The 5,952-nt window shown below is 35.8% G+C and overlaps 1 pseudogene; it reads left to right on the forward strand.

The window, feature by feature from the left end:
• Nucleotides 1-1,303: 1,303 nt before the first annotated feature.
• On the forward strand, nucleotides 1,304-2,200 carry LOC123936965 (annotated as a pseudogene).
• Nucleotides 2,201-5,952: the final 3,752 nt, after the last annotated feature.

Consider the following 5,952-nt stretch of genomic DNA (forward strand, 5'->3'; position numbering starts at 1 on the left):
GAATTAATGAAAAAAAAAAACAACCCATAACTGTTGTATCCATATTTTGTCTCAAATTGCCCTTCTGCTTATAAAACCCTCTGGCCTTCAATGCTTTTCATTACCTTCTTCCCATAATTTGAGAGATGCCACATCCCAACTCCTGCATGAAGTAATTTTTAGCTATTAAATCCTCACCAAATCCTTTTTTTCTCCAAATGTCATACATCATGAATATACATGGAATTGCATTTTATGGTAGTTTTTTCCCCACATCTGTAAAATATGTCTTTCCTACCAGACTGTAGGTGATGATGACACAGAAATATTTCTTACCATGCTTAAGACAGCACCTAACGTACTGGAGATACACAAATGAATTGGGCTTATTTCTAGATTCACTGAGATTCTATCTCTCGTTATATGAAGAAATGCGTTAATGGCTAAGGGGATGACTACTCCACTCTTAAAAACAATGGCTTGTGTTATGCAGCCATCAAAAGAAATGAAATCTTGCCATTTGCGACAATGTGGATGAAACTAGAGGGTATCATGCTTAGTGAAATAAGTCCATCAGAGAAAGACAACTATCATATTATCTCCCTGATATGAGGACGTGGAGATGCAACATGGGGGGTTAGGGGGATAGGAGAAGAATAAATGAAACAAGATGGGATTGGGAGGGAGACAAACCATAAGTGACTCTTAATCTCACAAAACAAACTGGGGGTTGCTAGGGGGAGGTGGGGTTGGGAGAGGGGGAGTGGGGTTATGGACATTGGGGAGGGTATGTGCTATGGTGAGTGCTGTGAGGTGTGTAAACCTGGCGATTCACAGACCTGTACCCTGGGGATAAAAATACATTATATGTTTATTTAAAAAAATAAGAAAAACAATGGCTTGTGTAGTAAAAAAAAAAATGGATTTAGTTAGGTTAGGGAAGAGGAATAATGGCACAGTGAGAAGGGATAATGGCACAGTGAGAAGGAGTATATCTAGGTCCAATCAGGAAAACATAGCCAGCCTCACCAGTGATTTTAGCAAAGAGTTTAATACAGGTTATTGGCTAAAGCAGGTATGAGAGAGCTAGAAAAGTGAAAAGGGCATACTCGGGTAGCATAGAAATAGTAAACATAGTCAACTACCATCCTCAGGTTTAGAAACAAAAAGAAGCAGTTGAGATCATTAGAACTAGAAGCTTGGAGGAAGCACCCTGAACTTGGAAGTTAGATCTCTGAGCTGCTGGTGCCAGAGAGGTCAAGGGAGGCCAGAGGAAAAGGTTAAAAACTGGAAGGGCCTGCTACAGGAACAATTCACAGCCATTATGGCAACACAGGTAGAAACAGGAAGCATTGGTAGGTCCTCGCTCCCACCACCTGCCTGCCAGTCTTCATCCCAGTGGCAGAACTTACCAACTGAAAAAGGGTAAATGTACTTTGAAGCATCCCAGCTCCAGCATCACAAAGCCAAGTAGAGACGAGGAGGTTCAGAGCTGGGAGATAGTAGCTTCACAATGGCACAGGAGGAAGAGAATGAATGACGTTTCCTACTAATATTAAACTGCCAAGAATGCACAGATATTTGGAAAAATACATGTAACATAGTGATTATTATTTAAGTGATATTTTAGGATTTAAAAATGACCTTTATACTGGCTGCTTTTAAAACAGACCACTCCATATAATGATAATTCAGGGACTAGTTTTTTACTCTTTCCACAGAATTTACTAATGGTCCACAGAATCATCAGTAAATTTTATCATCTTGAAATGCTCTGGGGAGGGGAAAATTCTGGTATTTAAAAGAAAATACTTCTGTTCTTTTCCTTACCAGCAGCGACCACACATAGTCAAGATTAAGGCTCCAGACCTTCGTGGCAAGAAGGAGGAGCTGCTTAAACAGTGGGAAAACCTGAAGTTGGAGCTGTCCCAGCTGCATGTCCCCAAAGTGACAATCAACAGTCACAGTAGCTTCAAAGCTCTCCAGGATCTCAGTTATTTGCAAATCTATCCCATGTGCTCTCACCGTCATCAACCAGATTCAGAAGAAGAATGTCAGGAAATTCTACAAGGGTAAGAAGTACAAACTCCTGGATCTGCAGCTCAAGAAGTTATGTGCCATGTGACTGTGGCTGAACAATCACAGGGAAAACCTCAAGACCAAGAAGTAGCAGAGGAAGGAGCAGCTGTACCTGCTGCGGGAGTGTGTGGTCAAAGCCTGAGCTTCTGCATCAATAAAACACAAACTGAAGGAAGAGAAGAGAAGGGGAGGGAAGTGGGAAAGTGGGAAATGGGAAGGGGAAGGGGAAGAAGAGGGGAGAGGGAGGGAAAAGAGAAGAATTTTTTTTCCTTTTGGTCAGAAAAAAAGGTTCTTAGAATATTTCAGGGTTATGAACAAATGCTTAAATTATGAGAATAAAAATATAAAATTAAACTTTAAAACTGTATAAAGCTTAAGGGACTTAATTCTTCCATTCATTGGGTATTTGTCATGATGCAAACACTATACTCCTATGGGATAGTTGGGGACAGGAGCAAATCAATCTTTACTACAATATTGTTGAGTTCTTTCAAGTCTTCTTGACTATTCTCTGTTCACAACTCCTTTCTTCCCTCCATCCCTTAACACAAACACTCAAAATCTAGTCTCCACATTTCCCTGCTTGTGTCCCCAAAATACTGACACTGGGAAACTTTGTTACCCATCCTCTTTGCTACCTGGATTCCAGTTGGATTTGACCAGCAGAATGCACAAACAGAGGATCAGAGAAGAGGAGAGACATTGGGGTATGTCTTCCTGATTTTGACCATACATTTGGCTGTCTCTGGAAGTGGCTAGCATCTCTTTTTGATTACCACACCTATTGTGTGGCCCATTTCCACAGCTTCAGTACTTACTGGGTTCCAATAATACTGTTTGCTTTCTTTAACCCTTTACTCCTAAAGGTAACAATGACTTTCTGATCTTGGTGATCTTTGAGCATCTCAAGCTCTTTGTCCATTCCTTTAGCACTGTTCATACCTCTGTAAATGTTTTTTTTTTATTTAAAATCTTTTGAATTTGGAATTTTGAAGTTGGATTCTGTTTTTTGATAAGAACCTGAATGATTCACAGTTGCACTAGAGTATTATCTATATGCTAGTTGCAACATCAGAGATAAAAATATAAGCTTTCTATACTTGTTTGACTTTTTGGTTACTATTTGTCTCAATTACTGGACATAAACTACATGAAATCAAGGCCCATAACTACTGTACTCCTCACTATATACTCAGAAATAATATTGTACCACCTATAGGGGAGTTGATAAATATTAATAAGTTGATAAATATTAATGAAATTAATATTTATATTAATTTAATAAATATTTATTGTAGTTATATATTATGAACACCAATTGACATTGGAAGTACTACAGTGAGGAGACAAAGGACAATGAAGAAGAAAGTCTCATGATGAAAGGATAGAGAGTAATGAGGAAATAGTTGACCAAGTTTAGAGTTACCTTGGATGGAGACAGTATCTCTTTATGAAAGATGATGTTTGAGCAAAACCTAAAACAAGAGACAAATAAACTAGATCAGGTGGAAGATGAACAGCCCCACTAAACCTGCAAGAGGCAGGTACACCAATATGGAAATCATCAACTCATGAAGAAAGACAGCAAGAGAAGAAAAGAAGAAGGAAACTACAAAACAGCTGGTAAACAATAAGAGGGCATCAATAAGTCTTTACCAAATAATTATTTAAATGTAAATGGATTAAATTCTCTTATCAAATGGCATAAAGTGGCTGACTGGATTATAAACAAGACCTAAGTATATGCTTCCTGTAAGAGACTCACTTTAGCTTTAAAGACATACATAAGCTCAAAGCAAAGGGATGGTAGAAGATATTCCATGCAAATGAAAACCAAAATTGGGCAAGTCTAGCCATACTTCAATGAGACAAAATAGACTAAGTCAAAAACTAATGAAAGACAAAGAAAATCAAGTCAGTTCATTAAGAGTATATAACAATTTTAAGTACATATGCACCCAACATCAGAGCAGCTAAGTATATCAAGCAAATATTAACAGATCTGAAGAGTAAAATAGACAATAATTCAATAACAGCAGGGAACTTGAAAACCCCACTTTAAATAATGTCTTAGACTAAATGAACCAAAGATACATAAAGAGCACATTCTACTCTACAGCACCAAAACACACACTCTTCTCAAGCACACGTGGAACGCTGTCCAGGATTATCTCAATTATGCAGAAAAAGCATTTGATAAAATTCAGCATTACTTCATGATAAAAGCTCTCAAAAAATTGGGTATGGAAGGGATGCACTTCAATATAATAAAGGCCATATATGACAAATTCACAGCTAACATCATACCCAATGGTGAAAGGTTGAGATTTTTCCCTTTAAGATCATGAATAAGAGAAAGGTCCCCCATCTTAAAACTCATTGCTATTCGACATCGTACTAGAAGTAGAGCCATTTAGCCAGTAAAAGAAATAAAAGAATCCAAATGAGAAAGGAAGAAGTAAAATTGTCTCTGTCTGCAGATGATGTGATCTTATGTATAGAAAATTCTAAACATTCTACCAAAAAACTATTAGAACCAATAAACAAATTAAATAAAGTTGCAGGATACAAAATTAACATACAAAAGTCAACTGCATTTCTGTATAGTAACAATAATCTATCTGAAAAAGAAATAAAGTCTCATTTACAATAGCATTAAAAGTAATAAAATATTTAGGAATAACAAAGGAGATGAAAGATCTGTACATTAATAGCTATAAGACATTGATGAAAGAAATTGAAGAAGGCACAAATAAATAAATAAATAAATAAATAAAATATCCATGCTATCCAAAGCCATCTACAGAGTCAAAGCAATCCCTATCAAAATTACAATAGCATTTTTCACATAAATAAAAAAATCAATCCTAAAATGTATATAAACTTCAAAAGATCCCAAATAGCCAAAGCAATCCTGAGAAAGAACAAAGCAGAAGGCATCAAATTTTCTGATTTCAAACTTCATTAAAAAGCTATAGTTATCAAAATAGTATGGTACTGGAAAACAAACAACAAGAAAACAGATACATAGACCAATGGAACAATCAAGAGTCTAAAAATAAACTAAATTTAAATAAACTATTTTTAATAATTAAAATTAAAAAGATTTTTAATCTTTTAAAAGGGAAAAAGATTTTTAATCTTTTAAAAGGGAAAAAGATAGTTTCTTCAATAAATGGTGTTGGAAAAGCTGGATGTTCACATGCAAAAGAATGAAACTGGGCCCCTATCTTTCACCACTGAAAAAAATTAACTTGAAATGGAGTAAAGACTTAAATGCAAGACCCAGAGTCATAAAACACCTCAAAGAAAATATAGGAGAAAAACTTCTTGACATTGTTCTTGGCAATAATTTTTTGGATGACACCAAAATGGCAAGCAGCAAAAGCAAAAACCAATAAACAGAACTACATCAAACTAAAGTTTCTTCATAGCAAAAGAAGCAATTAACAAAATGCAAAGACTACCTACAGAATAGGAGAAAATATTTATAAAGCATCTATCTGATGAGGAGTTAATAACCAAAATATATAAGGAACTCATAAAGCTCAATAGTAGGAAAACAATCTGATTAAAACTGGGCAAGGACTTGAATAGTCTTTTTTCTAAAGAAGACATACAAATGGCCAACAGATACATGAACATTTGCTCAACATCACTAATTACCAGGAAAAAGCAAATCAACACTGCAGTGCGGTATCACCGCACACCTGTTAAAATGGCTATCCTCAAAAAGACAAGAGATGAATGTTGATGAGGATATGGGAAAAAGAAAAACTTTGTGCACTATTGCTGGGAATATAAATTGGAACAGTCACTATTAAAAAAAAAAAAAAGTATGATGGAATTTCCTCCAAAACCTAAAAGTAGAACTACCATATAATCCAGCAATTC

Source organism: Meles meles, chromosome 2 (assembly GCF_922984935.1).
Source record: "Meles meles chromosome 2, mMelMel3.1 paternal haplotype, whole genome shotgun sequence".
NCBI lineage: Eukaryota > Metazoa > Chordata > Mammalia > Carnivora > Mustelidae > Meles > Meles meles.